The 14921-nt window shown below is 37.9% G+C and overlaps 2 long non-coding RNA genes across 2 annotated transcripts in view; one reads left to right on the top strand and one right to left on the bottom strand.

The window, feature by feature from the left end:
* Positions 1–14921, top strand: part of LOC309511577 — a 237481-nt gene that overhangs the window by 200060 nt on the left and 22500 nt on the right. The window lies entirely within an intron of this gene.
* On the bottom strand, positions 12597–14904 carry LOC309510395. The gene is made up of 2 exons (XR_014210347.1): positions 14407–14904; positions 12597–13572 (listed from the first exon to the last, which is right to left on the bottom strand). It is a non-coding gene; the product is annotated as an uncharacterized lncRNA (long non-coding RNA).

Here is a 14921-nt window from a genome sequence, read left to right as displayed (position 1 = left end):
GGCTCAACCTGATTTAAAGAGAGAAAATGCTGGAGTGCTTCAAGGCCACCGTCATGTGGAATATTTGTGTATAAACTCTGAACATCAAACGTGGCCAACAGCAAGTTGTCAGAGATAACATCAAAGGTTTTCAGCTAATTAATAAAATCGATAGAGTCACGTATATAAGAAGGGAGGGTAACCACTTCTGATTTAATAAAATAGTCAACGAAAGCAGATATATTTTCTGTTAGGCTACCAATCCCACTGACAATAGGTCTTCTCTTCAGAGGGATATCTAAGCCCTTGTGTATTTTAGGGAGTGTGTAAATTGGATCACTGGATGTTCAACCTTAAGAAACTCAAAGGCATTTTTGTCAAACTCGCCCTTGGTGAAATGATGTTCTAATTGGGAATGTACCCAGATCTTTAACCTATTAGTGTGATCAGAGGATAATTTCTCATAGAATGTCAAATCACTTAATTGTCTTTTAATTTCATATTCATAATCCACCACATTTTGCAAAACAACAGCTCCCCCCTTATCAGCAGACCGTACCACAATCCTATTGTCCTTACTCAAATCCATTACAGCTTATTACAGCTTATCCATTACAGCTTATCCATTACCTCTTTAGACAGATTGTTGTGCACTTTATATTCTTTTTTCTTTTTTAGTAGACCCTTTACATCATTCTCAACTAAACGACAGTACGTGTCAAGGGAGGCGTTACGGTACTTGGGAGGAATAAATGTAGACCTTTTCTTGAAGTGACTATGGGCCGAGTCACTAGGTGCAGAGGTGGCAGACGAGTGGACTTGGTCCAATGAAGACATATTCCTAGTTGGACTGTCTCTCATATCAGAATGGAAAAACTTGATATAAAACCATTCTTATAAAACCATTCTTATAATAAATAAAAAAGACATATATATATATATATATATATATATATATATATATATATATATATGTATGTGTGTATATATGTTTTTTTTTTTCTGTGGATAGCTATGTTATGTACTCTTTTGGGGGATATTGAGATTTGAATGGCCCCTTTTTTGAGATGTGTGGGTTTGTGGAGAATGTGTATGTTAGTGTTCTCTTAATTGAGTAATGTGTGGGGCTATATTAGCTAATTAAACTAACTGATATCACAGGGTGGGTCAGTTGATTGTAAGACCTATCCCTTCATCAAATGTGTCACCATTTGCCTGAAGAAGACCCAGCAGGGTGGAAAGAAATGTTGCAATTTTTATTAAATATGGGAGCAAAGAGCAGTGTTGCGGACATAAAATGTTTTTCACGTTCCAAATAACTACACACACAAGTGCCCTGCTCACTCCAAAGTCCCCACTTCAAGGGCTCTGCGGTCTGCCCTTCGAAGAGAGTAGGGCATAGGGATGCTCACGAGCAATAGCCGAGTTTGTCTCTTGTAGTCCCCTGGAAACATTTCCGTTGTGGTCTGTGCCATTTGCAGGGCGTTTCTATATTTGGTTGTGAACTTTTGCAGCGCGTTTCTGTATTTGGTTGTGTTGTGAAATTTTGCAGCGCATTTCTGTATTTGGTTGAGTATTTGGACAACACATGTGTTTCGAAACTGATGATGTTTTCTTAATTTGCGGGTGTTTTTCTATTTGCATGTGTTTTCTTCAGTTGCAGCGCATTGAGCTCTCTTGGCTACCGTAGTATTCTCCTCTTTCTTTCGCTGATTTGTACTGTACTGACAAATGGCACAAATCCCTTGTGGGGGCGGGGCTCGCAATGTTTCAAAGAGTTTCTGATTGACAGCTTCATGACCTCGAAGGGAAGAAGTCAGTGTTGTTTACATGTTGTGTGGACGTGAGAGTCTGTAAGCACGGCTTCTTATTTAATTTTAGTGATATGAAGATAGGATTAATAAGATATTTTTTAAATTATTTTATCTGTATTTATCTGCTGCTACACTACATTGTTGAGATGATTTCTTAGGAATAGCGCAGATTAATTATATCATTATCATCTACGTTATCAGATATTGTATAGGCCTACTCGCGGTAACCCAGTATTAAAAAAACAAAAAAAACAATAAGTAAGCTGTTTCATTATTCTGTGTGTTATTCATGAAAGAAACAGGCTCGCATGTAATTCCGAACTCTCCACTTTATTTACATTTATGCATTTGGCAGACGTTTTTATCCAAAGCGACTTACATTGCATTATCCTATTCATTTATACATAAGCATGTGCAATCCCCTGGGATCGAACCCACAACCTTGCGTTGTTAACGCAATGCTCTTACCACTGAGCTACCACTGAGCTTATTTCCTGATTCCTCCCGCAATCTCACCCACAATAACACGGGTGCACCCCATACATGCATAATAAAAGTCTCTGGCAACAATTCACAATACACATATTGTTACATCTTTCATCTTCTACTTTTTTTTTAACAATACACTAAACTGTACCAACAACAGTCTTCTTGAGGCTTTTTATTTTTTTATTTTTTTTTAGCCTCACCAAACTTAACAACTGCTAATCTATTGAGCATTCAAAGTCCTTTGAGGTATACTGGTCTCCTAATAGGCCTCCTATTTCTTGAATAGGGATTGTGGTTCGCGGTTGAGGCATGTTGTTCCAATTTTGTTTCGACTGGCCCTGTATCACAGTCCTTCTCAGACTCTCCTGGGTCAGTGTGTTCAATGGTATCTGTATTTGCTTCATCTTTTCTGAGCTCGTTCACTTCCGGAACGTTCATTCTCAGATGTTTTCTGTTCCTTTTCAGGATTTGTCCACTTTCCATCTTAATTTCATACGATCTTTGTTCCACTGGTATTATCACTGTTGCCTTTGGCCACCATTGTGTCTGTCCTGTCAGCGGCTGAACTATCACTTTGTCCTTGTAGTGCAGCTCTTTGAGCTCACAACAAGTTGTATAAACATTTGTGCTGTTGCCACAAATCAACAAGCTGATCCTCCATCTCTGCTGTCCACATCAATTCACTTTGTGCTGTGCCATGACTGCGTTTGTTATGCTTCTGTCTGACATCATCTCGCTTTCTGATTGGATATTGTTTCGTTTCACGTGATAATCTCCAGAGCGTGCGTGCGTTTGTCCTCGGGGTTCCCCCCACACATCAGGATTTCTGATCGTAAATATTAAACATGTTGAATATTTACGATTCGCGCTCGGGGCGGCTCCGACGTTCTTCCGATCAGGTTCGGACACTCTTAACACACCTCACACCAAGGGAAATTCTGATAAGATAATTTGTAGAACCATCAAGATAATCGGGACATAGCTAGGATTGTCGGAAGGGGGGAAATCGGCCCAAAATCAGCCCGATTATCTTTTTGGTGTGTACCCAGCATAACTCCAAGAGTTTGGCACACTTGTCGTCCCTTTTCTCCAATTAAGTAATGTAGAAGTTTAAATTTATATTCATCCGTTTTGTCTTCCGTAGTCAGATCTACATACAAATTAATATCTTATTTCTATCTTTTCCATGCAATCGCCAAATTACAGTCATCAAAGTCTATTTTCCCTGGTGGTTTCAATGCTCTCTCCATCGTGCTAGAGCTATTATTGCAGGTTTGAGCGATCAATCATTTACTTGGATTTCGTATTATCCTGTCCATCCGTGAAAGCCCCACCTCCGAAGAAAACACTCAGATGCGCTCTCTGATTTGAACAGCAGTTATCCACACTTGCGCTCTCTCATCTAGGTTCCTCGACGGAATGACGATCATTGGATTCAGCACACGTACGTCTGCAAGATGTCTGTTAATGATCACTTCATCTGGAAAGCATCTGCTGTTTACTAACATCTGATAGACATCTTTAAGATGTCAGTTTAACATACATTCTAAATCATTACAGACATCTTAAAGACATCTTCTAAACGTCTATTTGACATCTGACAGGAAACGTCCAATAGACATATTGCAGATGAGCAAACACTCTTAAAAATACGTCTTCCAGATGTAAACACGCACATCAAATAGACGTCTCCGTGATGTACATGTGCTATCTGGGAGCGGTTTGTTTTCAGTCTTTTCCATTGATCATGTACCGCTGCCACAATGTTTCAATATTCTGTGTGTGTTATATTCATGAAAGAAACAGGTTCGCATGTAATTCCGAACTCTCCACTTTACTTCCTGATTCCTCCCGCAATCTCACCCACAACAACACGGGTGCCCCCCATACAGTACATGCAAGTATCTTGCAACAATTCACAATACACATATTGTTACATAAGCTACTTACTTTTTTAGGTGGAGGGGTATTTTAAAGCTCATTGAGAGCCCACAACATTACACAGCAATGTTGTCTTGATTTAGCCCAATCAAGACATGGTTATCTACATAGTGTCTTCGATTAGATCATATTTGCTTTGATTAGATTGTATAGATCATATAGAGTACTGTACAGTCCTAAATATAGTGTCTCTGACAATGGCCAATGCCATTGGAGACTGGACCAGAGCGCCGTCAATCATGGCCTGATTCGCCGCCCAGAGTGCTGTCAACTTTGGCAATATAAAGACTTTATTTGATTTCCATGCCAATAAAGCTACTTGAACCTGAATTTGTCAATTGCTGATTGATTTGCAATGCAAAGTTTTTGAAAGAGGAGGAGAGGCAGGACTTCACCACAGACCACGTCTCTGTTCATGATATATAGGCTAAACACTTAATTTTAAATATCGCCCTGGTCGCATGGTCAATATTTATTCTGATACCTTTGTGCAACTTATTTTGCTATTATATGCTAGTATGAGTAACAAAATGCTTTTTCTGTGTCCAGATTGACTGTGATAAAAATGCAAAAATTGTCACTTCAAATGAATAAAACAATCTTAACTTTGACAAAAAAATAGGCTTTAATAATGTCAAAATATATGTCCAAACGTAAAACCTAATACACACAAGTAATTTTGACTTATGGATATATATTTATATATAGGGCTATACTGCCATTTACTGTTACCTTACGGTATTACAGATGATAAATGGAGAATAACTTAGAGGTAAATATTTAGAACTGCAAAATCCCCTTAAAATACTATATTATTTATTTATGTTTGAAGTCTGCAATTTGTTATGTGGGAGTTCAAAGCAGTTTGTATTGTTAGACTATAATACATATCCTTTCTCATTGTCCAGGAAGTGGAGCAAATTTTCCATGAACAAAATTCTGATGCTGACCCAGAGGATGGAGTGGTAGTACCAGAGATCCATTGCCCCATCAGACAAGAATATTATTTTGTTCAGACACATCACTTTTGAATGACTATCTTGATCTTCAAACACCTGATATTATGCAATATATTTTAATTTCTTTGGAGCTCTAGATTAAAACTAACACAGTTCACAAGTACACAAAAGGTTGCACTTTGTTCTTATTAGTCTATGCTGATCCTAGACTAGCATAACCAACAGGATATGAATGTTAAGGGAATAGTTTATAAATAAATCATCTTTTACTCACCCCCATGCCATCCCAGATGCATATGACTTTCTTTCTACAGATAAACGCGAATGGAGATTTTTAGGAAAATAATCCATCTCCCTGAGTTCTAAAGACGCTTTTAAAACCACAAACAGTTACCGTGACCGTAATCCATATGACCCCAGTGATAAATCAGTCTTCTCAAGTGAAACAATAGATAAGAAAAATACTAATAATTTAAACTGTTTTAACTAATAACAATCACTTCCAACCAACTGTCATACGTACATGGGTTGCAATCCAGTTGTATTATGTGGAGTCATATATACAGTTGAGGTCAGAATGAATGGCACCCCTGGTTAATATGATCAAAAATGGCTGTTAAAAAAATAAATCTGCATTGTTTATCCTTTTGATCTTTCATTCAATAAATTTGCAAAAATCTAACCTTTCATTGAAGTAAAAGAATTGAAAGTGAGGGAAAATCACATTATGAAATAAATGTTTTTCTCCAAAACACGTTGGCCACAATTATTGGCACCCCTAGAATTTTATTACGAGTAAAATATTTCTAAAGTATATACCCATTAATATTTACCTTTTTTAGCACACCAGGGTGACTAGGAACATGAAATTGTCTAGATATGACTTCTTGTTTCACAGGAGTTTAAATATGAGGAAACACAAATGCCAAATTCCCTTAATCCATCACAATGAGTAAAACCCAAGAATATAGTTCTGATGTGCATCAAAATATTGTTGAGCATCACAAAATAGAAAGTGGCTGTAAGAAATTAGCGAAAGAATTGAAAATCCCCATTTTGACCATCAGGGCAATAATTAAGAAGTTCCAATCAACTAAAGATGTTAAAGGGATAGTTCACCCAAAAATGAAATTTGTGTCATCATTTACTCACCCTCAAGTTGTTTCAAACCTGTATGAATTTCTTTCTTCTGCTGAACACAAAGAAAGTTATTTTGAAGAATGTTGGTAATCAGACAGTTGATGGACCCAATTGACTTCCATAGTAGGAAAAAAAAATACTATGGAAGTCAATGGGGTCCATCAACTGTCTGATTACCGACATTCTTCAAAATATCTTTCTTTGTGTTCAGCAGAAGAAAGAAATTCATACAGGTTTGAAACAACTTGAGGGTGATTGTAAATGATGACACAATTTTCATTTTTGGGTGAACTATCCCTTTAAGAATCTGCCAGGAAGAGGATGTGTGTCTATATTGTCTTAATCTACGGTGAGGAGGAAAGTTTGAGTGGCCAAAGATTCTCCAAGGATCATACATGGATAATTGCTGAGTCTTGGGGGTCAGAAAGCCTAAAAAAAATATATCAAACAACCCTTACATCACCACATGTTGTTTGGGAGGGTTTTAAGAAAAATCCTCCTCGCTCCTTAAAAAATACACTCCAGCATATTCAGTTGTCAGAGATGACTGGAACTTTTAAATTGTCCGGATTCTATGGTTAGATGAAACAAAAAAGGGCTTTTTGGCAGCAAACCCACCAGATGTGTTGGATGCAAAAAGGGATCAAAAGTAAAAATAATAATAATTCATTACATTTATATAGCGCTTTTCTCGGCACTCAAAGCGCTTTACATAGAAGGGGGGAATCTCCTCAACCACCACCAATGTGCAGCATCCACTTGGATGATGCGACGGCAGCCATATTGCGCCAGAACACCCACCACACACCAGCTTAGGAGTCTGATTAGGAGGTCATGATGGACAGAGGCCACTGGGCAAATTTGGCCAGGACCCCTATTCTTTCGAAAGACATCCTGGGATTTTTAATGACCACAGAGAGTCAGGACCTTGGTTTTACGTCTCATCCGAAGGACGGTGCTCTTTGACAGTATAGTGTCCCCATCACTGTACTGGGGTGTTAGGACCCACACAGACCACAGGGTGAGCACCCCCTGCTGGCCTCACTAACACCTCTTCCAGCAGCAACCTGGTTTTCTCAGGGGGTCTCCCATCCAGGTACTAACCAGGCTCAGCCCTGCTTAGCTTCAGTGGGCAACCGTTCTTGGGCTACAGGGTGACATGGCTGCTGTCAAGTACCCATGCCTACGGTTAAATATACTGCTGGATCTTATATGTTGTGGGCCTATTTTTTTTTTTTTTTTTGCTGGAGGTCCTGGACATCTTGTTCAGATACATGGTATTATGGATTCTAGCAAATACCAACAGATAAAAAATCAAAACCTGACTGCCTCTGCTAGAAATCTTATGGGCCGTGGTTGGATCTTCCATCAGGACAACGGTCCAAAACAAACATCAAAATCAACACAAAAATGGGTAACTGAGCACAAAATGAAGCTTCTGCCATGACCTTCCCAGTCCCCTTAACTGAACCCTATAGAAAATGAGTGGGGTGAACTGAAGAGAAGAAGCACCAGCATGAACTTGTGAATCTGAAGGATCTGGAGAGATTCTGTATGGAGGAATGGTCTCTGATCTCTTGTCAGTTGTTCTCCAAACTCATCAGGCATTATAGAAGAAAACTCAGAGCTGTTATCTTGGCAAAAGGAGGTTGCAAAAAGCATTTAATGACAGGGAGCCAATAATTATGGCCAGTGTGTTTTGGAGAAAAGCATTTATTTTATAATGTGATTTACCACCACTTTCAATTCTTTTACTTCAATGAAAGGTTCGATTTTTGTGATTTTTTTTGCAGATTTTTTTGCAGAACAATGCAGATTTATTTTTACAGCCATTTTTTATCATATTTACCAGGGGTGCCATTAATTCTGACAACATCTGTAGCTGGGATGGCGTGAAGGTGAGTAAATGAGAAGATAATTTTCATTTTTTTGGGTGGACTATTCCTGTAAAGACTGATATTGCACTCCAATTAGGGCTGGGATAAACGATTATTTTTTAAACGATTAATCTAGCGATTATTTTTCGATGCATCGATTAATCTAACGATTCATTTTTCCAGTCCGATTCGATTTCGATTCGATTCTCGATTATCTCCCCAATCCCCATTAATTGACTAATAGCAATTTATACATGTTAATTTACATATCTGAATGAAAAAAACATGAATTCCTTAACATTGCAATATATGTTTATTGCTCTTAAAATTCCAAAATAAAAGACTATACAAGTGCATAGTAATGCATTCTTAGTCAGAGGTAGCATTCAATAAAACCTTAAAGCCTTGAAAACACATAACTGAAACAAGCTTACTGAACACATAGGGCCTAGCTTACTGAAAAAAAAGTTCTTCTTTCAGATGAAAATAACAACAACTTGATGTCTAGCATTCAATGAAAAAATAAAAAGGTCACCCAAAATACTTGTTTAGAGCAATTGAAAGAAAACAGTAACCAATGTAAACTTGGGGGCTTTAAGCTAATACAGAGAGTGCTTTTCCAACAAAAAATAAATAAAAATTAACAGTGGGAGCCAGCAGCCTGTCATGGCGTCCTTCCTGAACCAACAGAATTGAACATGTTGAAAACACATAGTCCTAGCTTACTGAAAAAAGTGCATATTTTAATTCTTCATTCACATAAAAATAACAACAACGTATAGTAATACACTCTGCCACTCACCTTTTTCAAAAAAAAAAAAAAAAAAAAAACTAATAAAAAAAAGTGCTTAACTAGAATTTAATAAATGGAACATTATTGTAAAGTGTTACCGATTTGTTATACACCGATTCAGACGCCTCGTGAGTTCAGTGTTGGACAGATCAGTTGTTTTAACCATTCATTAAAGTGAATCGGTTCAAATTAGTCATTAGTTCGCGAATTGGACGTGTCATTAGTGGACGTGTAGCCTACGGCAAGCGTTGTGTGATTATCCCAGCAGTTTATTTTTTACCACAATTCACACTCCGCGGTAATTCAAGAGAAAAAAATCTCCGAATGCTCCACGTGAAACTTTGGTCTTCCGCCCTTTTTCTATCGTGTCCATAGACAGTATAAGAAATGGACAGAGTCATCTCATTGGAACTCAATTGAGGCAAGTGAAGCCCATTTTCAGCGATTTTTTAGGACTTCCGTTCCTGACGCGCAGACTCAAACCGAGCTTGACGACGTAGATGTGACGTGAGCAACCCGTCTGTCTTCTAGTGGCTGTGGCATGAGAAATCTGAATCATTCCCTTCCGAATCTTGCAGAGACGGAGAGCGTGAGTAGGAGCTGTCCATGAGCTACGAGCAGGAGAAACTTTTGCTAGGTATTCTGATTAATTATTTTGTCATTTTGCCTCCACGTCTCCCCGATTGCCAGCGAGCTTCTCCTCCCGTCAATACGGTAATCTCTCTACTGTGCGACAGAGAGTCGTGTGGTTATGACGCAATCGTTAGCCTACTTTTACAAAAACTGTTTTTACTGGGCCATAACGTAAGCTACAAGGTAATGGAGCATTTTATACATTGTCGTGTTTCTTTAGAAATAAATAATGGACAAATGGAGTCTTCAAACGCCTCAGATGTAAAGTTATTCGCTGTCAAAGTGACGCCAAAATGAATGGGAGTCAATGGGATGCTAACAGCAGGTGAAGTTCTGCTACAAGATGGTGGCACGCGGCCGGCTTCAACTTCCGGTCGACTTCCTTCCCGCTTGATCGTGTCTAATGATTTTGATTAATATGCACGAGGGAGAGAGAGAGAGAAGACAGCGCTCGTGTTGTTTGAAGACGGTGAGTGCGCGCGCGCGCGGCCGGGGCTCTCTCTCGTACTTATATGCGCCCTGTCAAGCGCAGTCAGTCATTCTATTCTACATCACTCACCGATCAAATAAGGCTTTGGCGGCCGCCCCCCAAAAAATTCAATGCAGGAAAACCCCTGGATGGATAGAATGATGGCCATCGCGTATCAGCGCACTTAAGGTACACACTGTGAAGTAATTTGCACACGTTTTTTAGAGAAATGAAAACAGGTCGACGAATCGACAGCGACAGGCATATTTTGCGTCGACGTATTTTTTGCGTCGACGTCATCGATGACTTCGACGCGTTGTCCCAGCCCTAACTCCAATACAACAGAATGTACATCGGATCATTTAAAATATATATGAATTTTAAACATTCTGTATATTATGTACTTGTGCATTTTGTATAGTAACGTATATTATGAGAATCATGTGCATTACATGTATGCTATGCAGTTAGTGTTTTGTTGATTCTGGTCTTTCCTGTCACAACATGATTGCATCCAAGACTTTCACTTTGATACTTGTGTATATGCTGTAGTGGCAATAAAGAATGTAAATGTATTGAATTAATTCATATTTCTTTATTACATTAACTGGTTTAAAAAAAATCACAATTGTTGATGATTGTTCAAAAATGTATTTCCAATTTAAAATGTTAGACGATAATGTTAACTAAAAATTATCAGCATGATAAAAACAATTGGTAACAAGAACATTCTTCGTGTGGAAAATGTAATGAAATACGAGCAAGCCACGATTATAATTTTTTTTTTTTTATCGTTTGAATTCTTCAGAATTAAGTGATCATTAATTGTGATGGTATAAGTGCATACTAACAACAGGTAGCGTGGATGGCCAGCCTTGCCAACCTTGATTACCTGGTTGGAGTGAGAATTTCTTGAAGGCTGAATGCTGAAAGCTGAAATGGTAACAGAACAACCTAACCAGACCCTACAACGCAGAAGAATCTTCAGGAATAAACAAATATTTTAATATATTATACAATATTTTCAGTATTATAAACAGCACTTTAAGTGTACAATTAAACCTCAGTAGACTTTCATTTTCTGTCGCGCTCCTAAAAGCGTATGTTGACAAAGTAGTAGCAGCAGATCAATACAGGTAAAATAATACAAAAAATACACCTATCTTTATATCACTAAAATGAAAGCCACATTTACATATTCGTCCCATAGACAGTATGATTCGTCCACACCATAGACTGTAAAATCTGCATATAAGTTGTTGGAGGAAAATATATAAAATCTTATATGTAAATGAGCTGTTGGAGAAAAATAAAATTATACAAATGAAAATATATTATACACTTGAATTAAGCACGATCTGCTGTGACATCACAATCAAGTTGAATTGTGGGATATGCACACTTACTCTGATTGGCTCATTCGTCTTCAATAGGCATACATGATAGAAAATGTGTTCGTAGTAGGTGTAGATCAGAGTAGTGCATGGATTGATGAACGAAGGTCATCAATTAAGTTACACAACTAATGTGAGGTGTCTAATGCCATATGCGACAAATAAGAATAACTAAATAGGTTGAGCTCTGTCTAGATTAGAGCACAACTTGAGTTGTTTTTTTATAACTTAAAGGTATAGCGGAGGATCTTTCCAAATTTTAGATAAGACCCGCCCTCTCCACTTTTTGAAAAGTTTGATTGATTCACCAGAATGATTGACAATTAGGAGGACCAATAGTTTAGACTACCCACCAGGAAGTAAAACATCCTCCGCTATACCTTTAACTCGCCATGTCCGTATTTGAATCACTGAGTTTACTGCAAGTTTAATCTTCTAGATCAGTCGAATCCACAAATTAATGTTATTTATTGTGAACCGGTTGATTTAAAAAAATCAGTTCAAAAGATTCGGTTCCGAAACTGGTCTCAGAGATCTCGATTTAATACGTCATAAAGTGAATCACAATATTTGACCGTGGGGGCTGTGAGATTTTCGGATACAATTTGAGCTAAAAATGAGTTGCTCAACTCAAATTTTGGCCACACCTGAAACGTACACAGAAGTAAAACATTGCTTATTCAAGGACGTGCATTTATTGCATGGACTTAGCAAAAACAATGTAGCCTATAAGTGTCTAAAATGTGTGAGCACAGTTCAGTTGAATGATAAATACAATTTTTACTTACTGCAGTTAAGCTGAATTTACGAAACTGTTTGCTGAAATAACCACAACATTAACAATGTGGGGAAATCTAGAAAATATATTGATAGGAGAATATAATTGTAAATTAAAAGCAAGACCCACCCCCCTCCAAACATTTTTTACTATTTTATTGTCACGTCAAGTCACATTTATTATATAGCGCTTTTTACAATACAGATTGTTTCAAAGCAGCTTTACAGAGATAACAGGAAAATAATGCAAAAAGGTTTGTTTCCAGAAGAAAATAGTGTCACCGCCCAGCTTAGTCAGCCTAAGTTCAGTGATGTTTCATTTTTGTTTTAAAAAAAAGTTATTAATTTAGTTTATATATATATATATATATATATATAGCCGCTCTGGAGTAAACCGTGATGTCATCGTCCAGATTAGTTCAGTTCTTGTATAATAGTGTCAATGCAGGCAGATCAATATTATTGTTGAATATGAAATTAAATGATCAATTTAATGTCCCCAACTAAGCAAGCCAAGCCAATGGCAACAAAGGTGGAAAAAGGCGACAGTGGCAAGGAACCAAAACTCCATCAGGTGGCAGAATGAAGAAAAAAAAACTTGGAAGAACCCAGGCTCAGGCGGGGGGCCAGTTCTCCTCTGGTCACTGAACGAACAGTGTATGATTATGATTCAGGCAGCATTATAGGTCAGAAGTCAAGATTGGTTTGGGACAATCAGAATATTATCCAGTTCCACCTGGTTTAAGATCGGAGTCATCACACCGGGATGGAGACGGGTTTGTTGAGGATCAGGGCCGATGGCTGTCGTGTCGATGAGCCCTTCACAGGGAAGAGTCTAGTTCACACAATCTCTGCTGACACTTCAGGGATGCGTTGTGGTCGTGTCTAGGGCAGGTCCTCCATCTGTTCTGGATATGGCCTGGATCCAGCTGATTACAGTAAACCTTGGAAAAGGCAGAAAGACTAACATTAGCGTAGATGCCATTCTTCTTATGATGTAACGAGTACACTGGGTGTTATAGGAAGTGTTCCCGATTCCGGCTGACCTAATTTATGCAGCCTAATAATCATTTAACGGATTTGAATAATAGCAATGTATAATTTCCCTTACGAAAAAGAAGTATACTTCAAGTTCATTTTATGAAGTATTGTCAAGTTCTGATCTATTTCTTGTGCAATTCCCCACTTGAAAAGGACAGTCCCTCCACATGAAGATCTTAACTGGATTTCACTCAATAAACAGCCATGGGATCAGTTGTTTGTCTTTTATTTACCATTCTTTGGTGGGCAGTAAACAGGTGAAAAACCTCAAAAGAGAGATGACAAATACAAGTTATTATTTGAGTTGACAGTCAAATTAAATTATCAAAATTATTCACATTCAACTCAGATAAACACATTATTGCCATTATAAAATACAAGGTTTCCACTTTTAAGCAAATGTTATCCAAATAAATACCCACCATTTTAAATCAAATGATCAGAATCAGTATATTTTTAGCTAAATTCACATTTTAGCCAAATGCATTCAAAATATGTTTAGTAGTAAAAAATTCCATTTATTTTCTAATCAGTAGTTTTAAGCCATATTTTTATAGTAAAGAATTATTCTAAGGTATCATTGTAGCCACACGACAAGATATGCTTTACCAAAACAAATCAGTTGGTATTTTGATTTTCAAAATGTATATTTTCTTATCTTTTAACCAAGTATCTTTAGCCAAATAACTTTTTTTTACCTTCAATTGGTTTAATATTTAGGTTATTTACATTATATTTTTAGCCAAACTGTGTTTCCATACTTTTTAGCCAAGTTACTAGATCTTACATTTTTAGCCAAAGATTTTTAGACTATACATTTTTAACTGAATTAAGAACTTGGTTTATTAAGATTTCTACAAAGTTGAAATTACTTTTAACCATTTCAAACACATTCTTTGTCAAACAATGAATTTGGCTTTTCTTACTTTTTCTTTATACCCTAGTTGTTTGATAAACCCAAACAACATTTGAAGTTACAAATACCACTGCAAAAGTCCTATCAAAGTCAACAAGAGTTCAGAGTCTGTGTTTTCCAGAGTATCATTAGCACTGCACTGCTTAAGTCAGTCTAGCCAAACCATGGCCAATATGGCGCTTACCGGCTGTCCTTCACAGTTTTGTGGAGGGCTTGGTCTTGCACAGTCACCTTGATGACAAAGATGAAGTTTCCTTGGTCTTGTGGTGCTATAAATGCTCCTTTCACTGTGGTCTAAAGACAACAACAGAGCCAGGTACTGGCACGCTCAGATTTCCAGGAAGATTTGTTCCACCTGGTTCACCACTAATTAAAGAAGGAGGAGTTTCACCACTGAGGAGCTCCCAGGCAGTTTGTCAGCACACCTCCCACTCGATCTTCCCACGAGAACCAATGTAAAGATCGTAAATCAGCACCTGCTTACTGCCGGTCAGCTCCGAGTTTGGTCCTCAACTGGTAGCAAGACAACCAGGCGTCGAACATCTCTGTGCAGGACCGTGGTTTGGGTAGCTTCTTTCAGGACTTTGGCCGATGGCCGTTTAGTGCGGGTTTTGTGACAGGAAGGCAGGAGCTTTGGACCACGTTGACGTTCACATCTCGAACAATGCCCTTAGCATCTGGATTGACGCTCACCACCCG

This window comes from Leuciscus leuciscus, assembly GCF_965113295.1.
Source record: "Leuciscus leuciscus genome assembly, chromosome: 12".
NCBI classification, from domain to species: Eukaryota; Metazoa; Chordata; class Actinopteri; order Cypriniformes; family Leuciscidae; genus Leuciscus; species Leuciscus leuciscus.
Note: the sequence above shows the minus strand (reverse complement) of the source record. Positions and strands in the feature narration are given on the sequence as shown.